Consider the following 17,006-nt stretch of genomic DNA (forward strand, 5'->3'; position numbering starts at 1 on the left):
GGTACACCATTAACTAGAATAACTAGAGGTTCCTCTTCTACATTTTCAACACCTATTGTCTCCATATTTTTTTTTTAATCAAGTGGCAAATATACAACTCTACCCTTTAATCCTCTTTGTAAATCTGAAGGATTTAATTTTCCAGTCTTAGACTCCATACGAACAATAGCCTGAAAAGGATGTACACATTGAATCAGAATAGTCTCATAAGTATTTAAATCCTTCAGTTCCAATGGAATATTTATCAACTCAAGATTATTATGTACAGCTCTAGCAGGCATTCTATTTTCATTTAATTTATTATAACAATATTTACAAATACGTAGCTCAAAATCCAAATCAAAATAGTTTTCTACCAACAAATAATTGGCAAAACCTTTCCACTGACTATTATTTTCATCTTCACTTTTTAAATATAAATCAACTAACCTAGTTTGACTTTTGTAATGAATGCCTCGACAACACACACAAGGAAAATTTGGGTTTTCACCTGCAATGAACTTAAACTTTGTTATTTCCTGTTCAAAATCTTCAGTATTAAAATTTCCGACATTTTCTAACACATTTCCTTCTATAACTATATCAGTTTCTGCATTGTCTTCATCTGGACCAAAGTAACTTACCTCAATTTCTGCACAAATCTTCTTAACATCTAATTCACATCCATGCAAAAGTGCACTATTTAACTGTTTAAGTTTAAGTGCTGGACTTTTTCCATAATACAATTTTCTCACTAATTTTCTCATTTTGGTATGATGCACTGCTAACATCCTGAAGTGATGAAAAACACTCTGGCATATTTTTTTAGATAGACAAGGCAGAGAATGGCCTTGCAGACCTGTTTTTTTCTCTCACTCTGCAACGGTCTAATTCTTGCAACGTTACAATCTTTTTTTTTAGACTTTCCTTAGTGTACTTACGTAAGAAATTGCGAAAGAAATCAATTGAATCCTGTTGTACACTGCAAATACTACTACAATTCCAACTGTAAACAGGAACATTAGGACGTCCCTCTAAAACTTCTCCAGCTATCACCTCCTCTGCATTTCTAACCACAATTTTCTCTTTCTCAATAGGACAACCATCCTTCACCTCATATGCTCGACCACTGGTGTCAACTGCATGCAACACATCGTTACTTTGAAAGTAACTCTCTTCATTAAAAAATGGCTCAGAACTTGAAGTATGCATCCATTTCCCAGAAAATACTTTACAAAAATTACTTCTATTTATGTGTCTCTTCCATTTACTCTTAGCTTTTAAAACTCTGATTGCCTTATTCAGTGTATTTATTCTATTAATTACTAAAATAAAATTTAAAAAAATTGTCTCAAACGTGCGCTCAGCAACATCCTCTATATATTTTTTCTTCTTATAAAAAGCAGATTTCCTTTTAGAAACGTTTTCCTTTTTTAATAAATTCGAAACTACTCTGTTATAAAACATACACTTCCTGATTTCCGCAAACTGATTACTACGTCTTTTACTGTACATATTTTCCTCACCGCAGATTTCAGAAACATTTTTCATTTTTCTCGGATTTCTCCTTGTAGATACTGACAACTGTTTTTCCTTTTGAACATTATCTAATTTATTTTTCCTTTGAGACAACTTTTTTATAAAATCCTTGCTTCTCTTACCAGGAGCACTCTTGTTTTTATTCGTCCTTTGTTGATTAGGTAATTCTTCTAATTCTTTTCTCTTCAAATGGTATGTCCGTTTATACAGCTTTCTTTTTTCATTTCTGGTCTGCATACTGATTTATGTTTGTGATAAAAATGACAATCTGTTAAGAAAAAAGTAAAAAAATATTATAGACCTCTACTAGCATATAACATACAAATTATAACCACTGCTTTATTTTATTTTTTTAAATTTGACTTTCAAACCACGTTTACTTTCCATGACACACGCTTCTTTTTCTATGTTCCACATTCAACGCCTAGAGACTTTACCCTTTTTAGTATCAGAAGCCACAGCTGCAACGTGGCTAATCCACGGGTTAATTAGTCTACCTTTCGCGCTTTTTCAGTGTTCAAATTCCATAAATAATTTTCACATAAATAGATACGAGCGGCTCAGTACCTCCTACTGGCATTAACCCAAGTCGCTCCCTTTCACTTACAAATGCCTTAGAGACGGCAAAAAACTATATCTGTATAGAGATGATTGTACTGAAACATGGGATTAGTTGTTCATAGCCAGGCACTTCCAATTGCATGACTTATTTAACTAGAAGCTGTAATGTTGCATGTGTTTTCAAAGGTACACCGGTGCCTGCTATAATGCCGACTTTTACCTTATTGATCAACAGTGGTTATTTATTTTCAAGCAATGAGAATTGCTATGAGTTATTAAACGACAAAGCTTACGCTGTAATAGTCACTCTGCATATGCTTCCCTGTAAGAATGTAGTTTATCCACCCCCGCATGGGAACCTTGATGTTTCCATCTGGCCGCAAATTCCGGCCTTGAATTCAAAGTTCAATCACAAGACATGAACAAGAGCCTTATTGTCACAAAAACAAGTTACCCTAGCATCTGTTCACAAACATTTCTCCTTCACTTAACTAACACTCGCAGAGAAGTGCATACCTTATTAAATAGTGACCTTCCTTTACAATTTGCTGAGGTGACTCCCATAATCTTTAACGCATCCTCCACTTCAGGGCTGGCCTATTTTTTTTATAAGTACTGAGCAATGGTTTAGTGACTTCTTTGCCAGAATTTATTTGAAGTCATTCTGCTACTCTTCACTCCATATTCTCCGACCTACTTTTGTGGACTTCCTGTTCTACTTCCAGTGGCTCCTGGTTTTGTGTTTCTATTTTGTTTATTACAAAATGGATGTCCGTCCTGTCTTCGCAAACGAGCCGGAGCACTTAGGACTGTTTCACCACAGGATGCTTGAGTACTATGGCATCCTGCCACTCGCGACTTTGAGTGCATCATATGGATTATCATTTCGATTTTCCTATTTCACCTGTGTGCAGCCTGTATTTCATTGCCTGAGCTGTGATTTCATGTGGGCCCTGTACTTATGTCTCTGCAACTTGGTATCTCCTGAAGTGAATTACAATCATCTCATTAATCCGTTAATTGATCATGAACAGCTTTGTTCCCGACAGAGGGATTATGGCCTTTGCAGCGATACATGGAGTTCTGGGTCATTGGAATATATTCGCCACGGCGCAAGATTTCTTAGCACACAGCTACATTGAAAACCCACCGAGTTGTCCTCTGATGGTACTAGAGGCTCCGGTAATTGAAGACCATGTAAGATCTTTTCCTCTTTTCAATTGGATGGCTGACTTGTTTTCGGATGATAACAGTGACTTCCTTTTAGAAGCGGTTGCTGCTTATTTAGCCTACTCAGTTGTAGGATGACTCTTATGCAAGCCATTGACGTCTTCATTTTTTTCCCTCCCTATCTTTCTGACCTTTTTTGGACTTCTTTTTTTATATAAACAGACCTATTGGCTTTATTAACAGTGGACATTACAATTTCGTGCTGGTCAGATTTTAGTGTTTTATGTGGACTACATTTTTTTACTTCACCTACTCGATTTCGAACTAAACATTTAATTGAACTCTAATTTCAACAATTGAGTTGCTTATCTTATCTTATCTTATTTGAAACGTACTCGGAGCAAGGCAGGGTAATATATGGTTAAATGTGCCCTGATTAATGTGTAAATTTAGCATGAGTTTTTTATAAGTTTAAACGCCATTTTTCCTTTCTGCTGCTTATTTGTGCCTGACACACATCTGCTGCTTTACTTTTCTGCCTAGTGAAATGTTTTCGATTCATACGAGAAAAATATTATGTTACACTGATATTAGCCTTGCTTGTCGAGCTGTATCTGTACAGCGACTACTGAAACCTTCAAAGATATCTCAATACAGTAGTTGTTTTCAACACTGATTTTCGAACGTCCCTACAGATAACATACATGCAGCTGCAGCCAAGTTCTCGCTTTTGGCGCGTTTTTTATTTCCTTACACAATAGCATAACACAAACTTGATAGTGATTCGCATGCAGAGAGCTGATTGTTAATGAGGTGATCTCTAACCACTAGCATTTTCATATATGGTTGCTGAACTTAAAGTCAAAAGACACCTTCTTAGATTTAATATAATTTAATATACTTGCTCTGGAGGGTGTAGAATATGTTTTGTTAAACCCTATTTATTTTGCATCATACTATGCTTGCACCGTTTCTGTTATATGGACTAGTAACTATGCCGATTACTTTGTTTCTTATAATATGTTTACTCGTCTTAGATAAGAAACTTCGCTTGAAAGCACTGCATTAGTGAATAAACATTTCAAATATACACGTTCCCTCTTTTAATCCATATTCTGATCAGAAATTATTGTATACTGAAAGAGTATTCATGTGTTCCACGTAACCTCAGCTGTACTAAGTTCATGTTGTACTTTGTCGACCTGAGTTACTCATACTGCAACCTGCGGGCCTGTGACGGCCCGTCAAGCCTTTCTTAGCGGTTCGCGGACCATGCAAACAATCGTACCTATGCTAAAAAAATACTTTATTACTGTTACCAAGCACCGCCGCAGTTGCGCTTCACTCAGACTGATAATCACTGCTCCCCCGCTTCTACAGAGCAGACGCTATGTCGTATTTCCCTACTTATCACCCTTTCATCTGCACTGTAACAAACACTTCTCCGCCAGCCACCAGAGAACAGAGTGGAAAAGCAAACGGACTAAGAAGTGAAATACGACAAACCCTCTGCTCTGTGGAGCCGAGCGAGCGGTAATTGTGAAAGTAGAGATTCACTGCCGCTTCAAAAAAGCATATCAATTATAGAAATAGTCTTTTGAACACCTGCCAAGTACTTTGATGCGACTATCTGTGTGTGCCTGCAGAGCAAACTGCCTCAGCCCGGACTGAAGGCAGACACAGACAGACACACACACAGTAAGATAACACAGGGCAACAGAGACGGAAAGCAGGAGGGAGATAAAGATGGAGACAGGCGGCAGGAGGGAGAGAGATCTATGTATACTCGGTCTGCTACCTCAATGTATTAAGGCATGTACTCCACGAACCTGTGTACAACCTCATGGTCACAAGTTTTCATTTTACTTTACTCGACCCCCTCCCCCTCTCACCCGACCCCCAACAGTGCAGCCCTCGGCCACAAACCACACTGTAATTTTATCCTCCGACAGAAAGTTTATGAATACCTTAAGCATTGGCACTTTATGATGACCAATAAGTGACTGAATGCTAGTCTAGTGGAGGTTTTTTGGGTACTAAAGTGAGTTTTGCGACATTGTAATACACTGAGGTTCCATACCTCTATGCACAGTTCTGTCTAAGCACGGAATCCCTGCGACAGTGTGTTCAACCTCTTACTTGCTTAAAAGAATTACCATATATCTTTTCACAACGAAGAGGCCTAAGAAACATGCTGTCTTAGATTCTGAATCAGTGCATACCATCTTGCCTAACTAACTTCAACAATTGTTTTTTAAACACATCAACTAAGCAAACTATTCACCCAGATTCATTTGAAATGAAACTTCACTCACAATTTCATCTACCACACATGACCACGTTACATGCAATCTACCATGTCTCAAGTGTATCTACACTATATATATCTCTACTCATACCATCTCAGTACCTTTACTTTCAAAAAATGCACCATATATATGTATGCAAGAAAAAACATTCCTTTCTCATTTAAACACCACACCCTTCCTCTTTTTCGCAAGTAACAGACCTAACAAGCATGCTTCCTAACATTCTGTACCAGTGCATTTCACGAAGAGTAACTTAATTGAAAAAATGAGTTCGTTACACATCAACTGACATATTTTTTCATCCACATTCATTGAAAAATAAACTTAATTCACTATATAATTGTAGAGAAATGACGACAGTATCACATGTAATCTACCATTTCTCTCTCTACCTGCATTATCTGTGTCTCTGCTAATTCCATTTTTTGATCTCCAAACGAACTTTACAGATTACATGGAAACGCTTGCAAATCACTCAAATAATTACTGTCTGTTTTAAACATATTTTATATACCATTTATTCAGTATACCAAAAATAGTTGCAAAACTATAATTCACAGTTGAAAGAAAGTGAAGAAAGGGCGCGCAACCCCCTTTAAATTCACAGGACTTCAGCCCCCCCCTCCCTTCTGGTGTGGCAGCCCAAGATAACATAGATCCCAGATACACACAGAGCCGCACCTGAACGTTTCACCTCTCTGTAAAGAACCATTTGAATGTTAATTAGGCCTTGCAGTTATTTTACCCCTTCTAAGAGCCCCTGCAGCTTTACTCTGCCTACTGATTAAACGTTCATGTCCCCTAACAAAAATATTTTTGTTTCCCCCCCCCCCCGAAATTTCGTTCCAGTTCCGTCTCTGACTGACAGTGAATAAAAAGAACTAACAGTAAGGGATTACATAAGAACATGACTGAAGACCACTGAGCTTAATCAAATTTATTAATCGAAATTTAAAACTAATAATTGCAAACAAATAATGTATATAAAGAGTAATGAAATGAAATGGAAGAGTAGTTGAAAAAATAGAAAACAGTGCCAAAGTCAAAAATGAGGTTACTCAGAGACTGTGAGGGAAATAAACAATTATAGTGACTAAACCACATTTTACGGTACATCACAAAAGGAACAGTTAGAGACTCACCTTTACCAATGCTTTATAAGATGTAGAACAGTGACAGTCACAAAACAGATATTCGTTTGACGGAACTCTCAATAATGCTTCTATCACTGCAACCAAAGATTAATGGCACAGATTTCCTCTCAATACAGACTCATATATGTCTCTTCAACCAATCATATTTGTTCCCGCACAATTTTAAAATCAAATTAACATTTCAGTTGGTTGTCCCTTTCAATATTTTCAAAGTCACATAAAGGTCACCCTTCACCCCCTGCCTTCTCTGGCTGTTACCATGGTAACACCTCATTCTGCACCTGGCTGAAGGCACAGTTCAAAAGTTCATATCTCAATGTTCTAAATCAAAGCAACAAGGCTGATTTCCATCCAAACACACCTGCTTATCCACTGCTTTGTTACATTTCATTTTTTTTCACAACCAATAGTAGTTTTCGTTTTAAAAAACATTAACATGCAACGTAGTCTTCAATCTTGAGGTATAAGAATCAACCAATCATTTTTAGTTTTTCAACCACACCAAACCTCATCCACTTTTTTATCCTGACTTTCAGCTTCTAACTGCCATTCCACTTCCAGAACTCATCGGAGTACTACTGCATCTGCCTTGAAAATGAAGGTTTGGCTTTTAGGACACAGCTATATTCACTGGAGTGAAAAATATGCAGCAAAACAGACAAATTTCCAACCTTGATTTACCAAATGTACACATTGCGTGGATTGGCCAGAGAGGATTGAGATGTCACCAATTGATACCATTGGTGAAAACTTTTATGCATCTCCCAGAACCTGACCTTATAATCGTGCACTGTGGTGGGAACGATCTAGGCACATTGACTGGGGTAGGTCTGGAAATGCTTCTAAAGGACACCTTTTGGCAATTGATGACACTCTTTCCTCGAACTGTCTTGGTGTATTCCAATATATGCCAAAGACGGAAATGGAAATGGTCCAATCAACATTGTCCACAGATTGAGAAAGCAAGGAAACATGTAAATAAATCTGTTTCTGCTTTCCCCAGAGAATATAGCATGGGTTCTATATACCACAACAACTTGCGTTACAACATGCAAGACATCTATAGGAGAGATGGTGTTCATTTCACGGATGAGGGAAATAGAATCTTCCTCTGTAACATGAGACTCTGCATCGGTACTTACTTATAAGTGCAGAAAAAACTGAATTAACACAAGGGCTCTTTTAAGAGCAACCTTACATCTAAACACTGAAACTTGTAATTTATCTCCATCTTTTTTTATTTTTTTGTTTGCCAGGCGCGACCGGGTGCGTGCACCCTGCAACTTTTTTGCAAAAAAAAAGCTACTTTTAGACTTTCGGCGTCCTTAATAAACCCCTGAGGAAACCTACGAGATCAAACAGTCTCCACCCTGCTCCCTTTCCATGCTCTCCACTATAGTTTTTCACACTCTTGTAAATAGGAGTGCGCGACCGAGTGCGCGCACCCCGCAACTTTTTTTTTTTTTTTAAATGTTTTTTTTCGCATTCAGGGTCCTTACTGCACCCCCTGAGAAAACCTACGCGGCCAGACAATCTCTACCTTGTCCCCTTTCCATGTTCTAACCTCTTGTTCTGTACAATATATTCACTCGCACTAACAAAATGGCGGTCAACACTTCCTGATTTCCTCCGAATCGAATGTTGACAGACGTCAAACAGCAAATCAAAATTCCGCTCGCGCACAGCCGCACTAGTGCGCGCACCTGTGCGCGCTTATAGATATATAATTGAGTTCAACTTTAATTTTCTCAGCAACTTACTGAACGGATTTACACCATTCAAAGAAAAGCGTCATCTGCGAGCTGGACTCTACCTTTTTGCCAAATTTTTTATAAATCCATTCAGCCGTTCGAGCTGTAGCCGTGTCTAAACGTCCTATGGAAAATAACATGGGGAAAACACGTTTTGGGACCCCCTTTTATCTCAGCTCCCACTTGACAAATCCCCCCAAAACTTTCAGGGGAGGATCGCAGCGGACCGAGCCATCTTCTTTGAGAAATTCGCAAAGATTTGTCCACCGGTGCCAAAGTTAATCCAAATAGAATGTTGCAGATTTCCTATGGAAACTAGGTCCTAACTATAACTACCTACTGGCGACCGCCACTAGGTAATATATATATATATATATATATATATATTACCTACTGGTGGTCGCCAGTAGGTAGGTATAGTTACGGCCTATTTTCCATAGGAAATCCGCAACATTCTATTTGGAATAACTTTGGCGCCGCTTGACGAATCTTCGTGAAATTTTCAAAACTCGTGGGGTGCTCAGGTCCACTCCTATCCTGAAAGTTTGGGGGTGGTTCGTAAAGCGGGGGGCAAGAAAAAAGGGGGCCCCAAACGCATTTCCCCATGCAATTTTCCAGAGGAACCTTTAGCCGCAGCTACAGCCCGAACTGCTGAACGGAATTACACCGAATTTGGCAAAGAAGTAGCCCTTGGTTCAGACTCGTGCCTTTTTGTTGAATGGTGTAAATCTGTTCAGTAGTTGCTGAGAAAATGAAAAGTAAAATCACATTTATATCTATGGGCACTGTGGATCTGCGCACCCTGTGCACACCCTGCACGCACCCTCCCGATCACGAGCAGCATGCTAATTGGCTGTCAACTGGCTGTCAACACTCTAAACCAGGAAGTGTTGGCAGCCATTTTGTGGCTCTGTAGAACCGAGGTACAAGAAATCAGAGCAACAAGCGCGCACAACGTAAAAAGGGGGCAGGGTTAAAAAACCCTGACTCCCTAGACCTGTTTACTGGGTTCCACAAGGACCCACATGGCCTAAAAAATTCATTTTTATTTAATAAACTGCAAAATCCGTGCAGGGTGCGCGGATCCTGCCGTGAAAAAAAAACCGACCCGCAGGCTCCCGTGCTTCTTTAATAATTAGCACCAGGGGTAGCCAAATCCCGGGGCTTTTCTGAAATATGTGTGGGGAGGTCACAGCCCCCCCTAGCACCGGGGACTGCCACCTCCCGGGGCTACAAACTAGATAGATGGGGGGCTCAAGGGCTCCCCCCAGCTCCAGGGATCGCCACCCACCAGGGCTTCACTAGTAAATGGGTCTATGTACATTGTGTGGCCCCCTCCTGGAGTCCTTGAGGGCCTTGGGGTCCACCACCACCCAGGGTCGGCTCCTGCAGTGTCCCGGAGTGCCCATCCCCGGGACACTGCTGTTTGCTATGACAGGGTGGGAGCCTCGTGGTTCCCGCCCAGTCATAGCAAACTGTGGTTTGGATTTTGAAAGAGAGAGCAGGGAAACCTGCAAACCCCATTGCACAGGGAGCTACATGTCATGCAAGGGTCGTCGGCTCATTGAACTGCAGTGCTTAATTTCTGCCGGTGCTTGCAGGTGCATAGTACTGGCACTTATTTCCAAGGGCTGGGTCTACATGTGATATCAGCTCACTAAGGTCTCACTGTCTCTTGGAGAAGAACTGATATTGCATGTAAATTCATTCCTGCCTGGGTTCAGTGTTGCCTGGTTGGGATTGGTGCATAAGATATTTACATTTGGAGGCACACTGACGGCACCCACCCACTGCAAGAAACTGCGCGGGTGAAGTCTCTGCATCAGCATAACAGCAATATTAGTAGCTACCAATGACTGATTAATGGATTTTCCTTGACTGCGTTGAATCGTCAAGTGTTGCCTCCCGAGTCGGACCAATGCAGAGCAGTGTCCCCACATTTCACTTTCCCATTCAGTAGCACCAACCATTATCTTCTTAGTAAAACTTTGAGCCCCCACACTTATTCTTTTACAAATTAAGTACTGGTGCAGGGTGGGCCTCGGCAGTCCCTGAAGCCTAGGTTGTCTAGGCAGTGCCTTATTTGTTCTGTAATCACACGGGCAGTACTTATGGTGTTATAAAATGATACACTCATAGAACTTTTGCAGTTGTACAATTACCCAGGCTTCATTTGTCTAACAGTTATTTAGATTTTGATTTGTAGGTGCACTCTAATATTAAATAATGTTGTCTCAACAATCTCCTATAAACAGATAATTATCACAATAAGTAATAGACAAGTGTTGTCAGAAAAAGAAGACTTATAGACTCAGTTTTTTTTAAAGTAACCTTTATTTAAACAGAAATGAATAGAAATGTAACTTTAATACAACAGTATAATAAAAAAGAAACGTGGGTTGGACTCCAGTGGAAGCAGCGAAGGAAACCTGCTAGACAAAATGAAACATAAGTATGTGTGCTATGTGGAAGAGGTAAAGAAAGCTAGTGCGAATGAAAGGACCATAGTGAAAATGGAAGAAAGGGGGAGTGGGTGGAAGGGAGAAGGGGAGGGAGAGTCAGCGCGTCGGCCTATTGCACTCATCCCTTAGTGTTTACCCTCCGTCACCCATTTGTGTAGGTGGCAGGGGTCTGCGAGAAAGAGTGTGGTTTAGGAAGTCCTTAAAATTAAATACATAAAGCCTGAGATTATCTGCCATATTATGAAGGAAGGGCTATAACATTATCGCCGCATTAGCGGCAGGAAACTGCCGCTAAAGCGGCGATAAGGGGTTGATAAAATGCCCTAGTGAATTCCCTTAGAAGCTCAGGTTTTGGTGTGAATCTAGGATTCTAGGGGAATTCACAAGGCCATATTAACAACCCCTTATCGTCGCTTTGGCAGAAATTTCCTGTTGCTAATGTGGTGATAATGTTATAGCCGTTCTTTGATAATATAGTCCTACATTATTAACTACAGGAAAATCGCTTGCATGCACCTGTGCACCACAACCCCTTCCCTTGCACTGTGCTCAATTATAGGTCTTGCACACCGAGGCTTCACTGCTCGCCTGCCACCACTGGCGTGTCCCATGACGTGTTGGTGCAAGCTCCGAGTCCGGGGTACGTTTGTTTGGAAGACCAGGTCTTCACAATGGAATGGTGTCTGGATATTGCCATGGAAGGTGTTAGATTGCTCAGGGTATCATTGCGGAGAGAGCTCCTGCTCAGCGAGTCTTGAGCGAATCAATGGAATTTCTGTAAAGAGAGAAATAATTTAATGGTGGAAACATCTGGAGGTAAATGAAGGTTTATTACAAGCTTGATAGAAAATAGGAGTTGATTGCATCCTTCGTTTTTGAAGTACAATCAACCAACTGTTAGAGGTAATCATGGTTCAAAGAGGAGTTGGAGTGCACATGAATACACAAGGTCAAATAATAATATGTTATTGCAAGGTTTACATACAAAGGAATAGAGTGCATGCTAGAAGCATAATGTTTGCATGTAATGCGGTGGTGGGATCCTGTGTGCATGTACACTTAGTAAGGAGCTCACTACAGTGTCCTAAAAGCCAACGCCACGCGTCTGTAGGGCAGCGCTGTCCGTTGGCTCAGGTCTACAGTACGGTCCAGCAGGTCCTTAAAATGAGACTGATGTGACTGAATGAGGTCAAAGATCACACCATAACGGACGGCAACATCGCTTTTTTGTACATGCGCACTCAGGGTGATGCACCCCACCCCTCCCGCAGAACCGCCTCAACAGGTGTCTGTAGGGAGAGCTGCCCGTAGGCTCAGGCCTACCTTATGGTATATCTGGTCTTTAAAATGAGACAGAGATGTGACTGAACGAGGTCAGAGATCACATCATTACTCACGGCAACTTTGCTTATTCACACTTGCGCACTCTGGCTGATGCATTCCACCCCTCCCGCAGCACCGTGCTGAAGAGGTGTCAGTAGGACAGCGCTACATGCTGGCTCAGGCCTATCTTATAGTACAGCTCGTCTTTAAACTACTGCCTTTGATTTGCACTGCAGACAGCAGTGTTCATAACTTGAATTCAGCTTTGTATCAACACTACGGACAGCATTGAATTCAGCCTTGATTCAAAATTGGTCTTTAAAACAGTGCACCCTCAAGTTTAGTGATTTGAAAGATAGTATAGAATTAGTAATTGCAGAGTACATACAACTGCACACGCATAATTCTCTGTTCTGCCTCTGCCCACCCAGGCTGCTGCACCCCATCAACTCCCACTGCAAGGAGGTGTCTGTGCGCTCTTTTGCTCCCAGGGTGCTGTACCCCATCTACTCCCACTGCCCAGTGGTGACTTCCCATTCCTGCACACCCAGACTGCTGCACCCCTTCCACTCCCACTGCCTGGATGTGAGTGCCCGTTCCTGCGCACCCAGACTGCTGCACCCCATCCACTCCCACTTCCTGGAGGTGAGTGCCCTTTCCTGCGCACCCAGACTGCTGCACCCCATTCACTCCCACTGCCCAGAGGTGATTTTCCATTCTTGCACATCCAGACTGTTGCACCCCAGCCACTCCCATTGCCCAGAGGTGACTGCCCGTTCCCGCGTACCCAAACTGCTGCACCCATCCACTCCCACTGCTCAGAGGTGACTGCCCTCTATCCACTCCCACTGCCTAGAGGTGTTTGCCCGCTCATGTGCATTCAGGCTGCTGCACACTATCCACTCCCACCGTCCAGAGGTGACTTCTCGCTGCTGCGGAAAGAAGCTTCACTGCTCACCTTGTGCCACCAGCGTGTGTGAAGGAGGGACCACCATGTGCCGAAGCAACCTTCTCAGGCATTGTCAGGATGTCCACGCATCATCGTAGGTTCTACAGGCGTTGAGCTCTGGTGGTGTTGGGGGGGGCGCCAATTCGTGAAACACAGCCTGTTAGATAAAAAGCAAGATAAAATTGTGCGTCATGCGCTCATCAAAGGAGAGAGGAAGAGTGAGAAAGAGTGAGAGAATGATACTGAAGAGAATCTTCGCAGCTCACCTTTCTGTCACCGGTGTGTCTCCCACCACGTGCCGGGACATAGTGCACCTCGAAGCTCCACATCTGAAAGATAGTAGAGAATTAGTAATTGTAGGAAAGTCCAGTATGCAGGAATGAAATCCGTCCCCATCGCTCCCCCACACCATCCCAAGGCGATCGGTGTCTTATGACTCAGACGCACTACTGTGATATTAGGCACTTAAATGTTCATGTGACCAGCGGTAGGCAGCACTGCTACTTAGCCACCCTGGTGCGAGTATCCTGGGCACCTCGTTCTGAAACATTGCTTGCATACTCTACCTGTGTCCCAGTACGAACCAAAGCACTCAAACCAGATTTCCCAAGTGAGTCAAAGTTATCATCTATAAATTATTTTTGTGCACGCAGAGGAACAAGCACCCTGGGATATCTGTGCAGTTCTAGATGCACTCAAGGGTACCTCCTGGCTGAGCTCATCACTCACATCCTTCATGCCTTGCAAGCACCCATTAACACCTGTTCTAGTTTAAACGTGTAGAAGAGTAGCCTGTCCACCCCGGAACTGCAATATTCTCTCTTGTAGGGGCCCAGACTTTTAAAAGGGTAACATACACAGAAGAGGAGATCCCTCCTGGGCTATCAAGAAGGTTTGGGTGTGGGAGGCGGTGCGGGCCGCTCTGACCCCCGTCATCAGCTCCAACAGTATGGAAAAGCTTGCACTGTTCATAAGGCCACCTCATGCCTCACCCGAGGGCTGGGCATTGCTCACCTGTGTCCCCGATGATAATATACTTGAAAAGGTACGCGTGAGACATAGTAGCGCCGCCCACTAGCTGGTGTTACTGGGGCTGCAGAACGCTTTCCTTGTGTCTGCCTCAGGGCAGGGGGGTCGTGATCCTTACTTCAATCTCTATGGGGAGGTACGGGTGAGGGGCCAGGCCAGTCCCGAGCAGTGGGGGAACCAGTGGTGCGCGCACACCACAGAGGAGCGGGGGAGAGGGAGCACGGCAGCGAGGCGAACACGCGCTGCTGCGTGTGCTAGCCACTGTTGGTAATGGGCATTACAAAGGCAGGACATGCGCTCGCCTTTGCCCAATCGCATGACTTTAAAAAAAAGAAAAACTTGCGCAAGCCAATCCCTGACGGCAAAATCTGATCACACGCAAGAGCGTGTGGTCAGCTTTGAAATCCCCATACAAAAGGGCTCTCGCTGCGCAACAGTGCTGCGCACTGCAACACAGGCGCGACCCTTAAAGAAACAGAAAAAGTAAAGGTTTTCAAAATAAGATGGTAAATTTAAGGGTACAAAGTATGAAAAAATAAATACTCCACTACTTTGCTACAGATGTGGGAGCGCCAGACATTTGGCCGACTCTAAAAACTGTCCTGCTATTGGACAAAAAAAGCAAAATGCAATAAGACTGGATATTTACGATTGCGTATGCCTAAATCGCTGTGTTACCTTTCTGTTTCCAGGCTGTTTCACCCCATCCACTCCCGCCGCTCAGACTTGCCTGCCCACCGCTGCGCACCCAGGCCTCGCTGTTCACCTTTTCGCGGACAGGGCACCCTCCACATCATGCAGCCCTGCTCTGCAACCAAGAAGTCTCGCATTTGGTGCTGAGTCTTGATATCGCCATGGCAAAGGACATACTTGTGCACCCATCATCATCACAGGTTGTTCCCCCACTCAGACCTTCCGGTGCCACTAACTCAGTGACCAGTGAGGTCACGCACGAGGCGGTAGGCCCCCCTGTTGCATGGCTCAGGCCTACACTGCGGTCGAGCAGGGCACACAATACATGAGGTGTCTGGACCACCGGGATGGGCCATCACCACAGGCTGCATACCCGCTCAGCACTTACAATGCCTTCACCTCAGTGGACCAAAATTCACCGTTCCCTGGCTGTGTGCCTGTGCCGGCCGCAGTGCAGCCGCTGCGAGCAACTCTAAAATGGCGTCGAGCACATGTGCCCGGTCTTTTTTATTGGGAGGGTCATGTGTCCTATGATGCCTGTGCTGGAGGGGTGTGGTGTGAGTGTATAGCAGCCATGAGGAAGTGGCTGTGGTGTACTGACAACTAGACCAGTGAGCAGCAGATCACTACAATGAAAATCTGGGTCATGCAGAGTTGTTGTCTTTTCCTGTAAGCGTAAGCGGAGTGGGCTGGCGTGGCGTATGCTAGTACTGCGTGAGGATGTGAAGAATGACTCCGGAGCTATGGGCATGGCTCTGTTGTGAAGTATATGAGGAATTAACTGATGCGGGTGTCCGTGTTGTAGTGCTGCCGTCACGTGGGTTGAAGCGTAAATGTGTCATTCTGTGAGTAAAGTCCCACAACATGGCCAACATGGAAGGTACGGGGAATCACTGACCCTACATTCATCAATAGTTCCACACATGAAAGATGGTGGACGTGACGCATTTCTGTGGATATGAATGTTTATTGCCCATTCACTGGAGTGTTGTAGCTGTAGTAATACAGGGCCATGGAAAGTTCAGGCACATGGAGGGCAGCTAATTAGAGCTAAGCTCGTGGTCGGAGTTAGGCTGCGCCAACATATGTACTTATGTGGTCCGTCGGCTAAACTTCCAAACTTGGTGCTGGAAACAAGGGTTTGAGCCTCTGGGTCGCGTTCACATCCTGTGATTGTGGGCAAATCACGTAATCTCTGCTTGCCTGAATGTGTAATGTAAATACGGTGCTCATGTAAAGCGCTGAAATACTTTTAAGTCAAGTTTGCGTTATAAAAAAATAGGCAACAACAAAAATGATCCGGCAATCCCCACTCACTTATAAATTTACTATACACTTTGTTTGCAGTACTCTAATGATGCAGTCTCTATGTTCGTACTTGTAGAATGAGCGAGAGAAAGTTACATAACCGAAGTTTTTCCTACTGCCAGAGGTAACATGGTTGCATACGCTGTACACAGTACAATGTAATGTGGTAGGACCCAGGGGCAGCATCTTGCAAACATAATGAACACACGGACACAGATGTATAGTTGATTTGGGTACGGGCACGTGTGCTCGACTCCTTCTAATTACCAGGGTCAAATGTCCAGCGATGTCTGTGCTGGGTGCATGTGGGATGAGTGTAAGCCAGCCCTCCGGGAATGGTTGGTGCTGGTAACAAGTACAATAGTAATCATAGGATCATACACAGAGATTTCATCATATAGGGTCTATGACTTGTGGTGCAGTAAGATATGAGCACTACATGTGAAATAATACACAAAAGATTCTATCGTAAAGGGTCCATGACTTGTGGTACACTGAGGTAGGGGCAGCAGATCTCAAATCATACACAAAGCATTCTATCATAAAGGGTCTATGAGTTGTGGTACACTGAGATACGGGCATCAGAAGCATTCAGCGTGTGCGCAGCCTGCGATGATGCGTGGTCCGGGCGGCCCGCAATGGGAGCAATGTCTGTTGCCTACTGGACTGCGTCATCTGCAATTGCGACTTGATCTGAATTGTGAGGCCTGCTATCTGCAGTGTAGATCAAAGGCAGTAGTCAGCACAGACATCGAGGAATGCTTTTTGTTACATTCTTT

The sequence above is a fragment of the Lissotriton vulgaris genome, chromosome 2_1 (genome assembly GCF_964263255.1).
Source record: "Lissotriton vulgaris chromosome 2_1, aLisVul1.2, whole genome shotgun sequence".
In the NCBI taxonomy this organism is placed as follows: Eukaryota; Metazoa; Chordata; class Amphibia; order Caudata; family Salamandridae; genus Lissotriton; species Lissotriton vulgaris.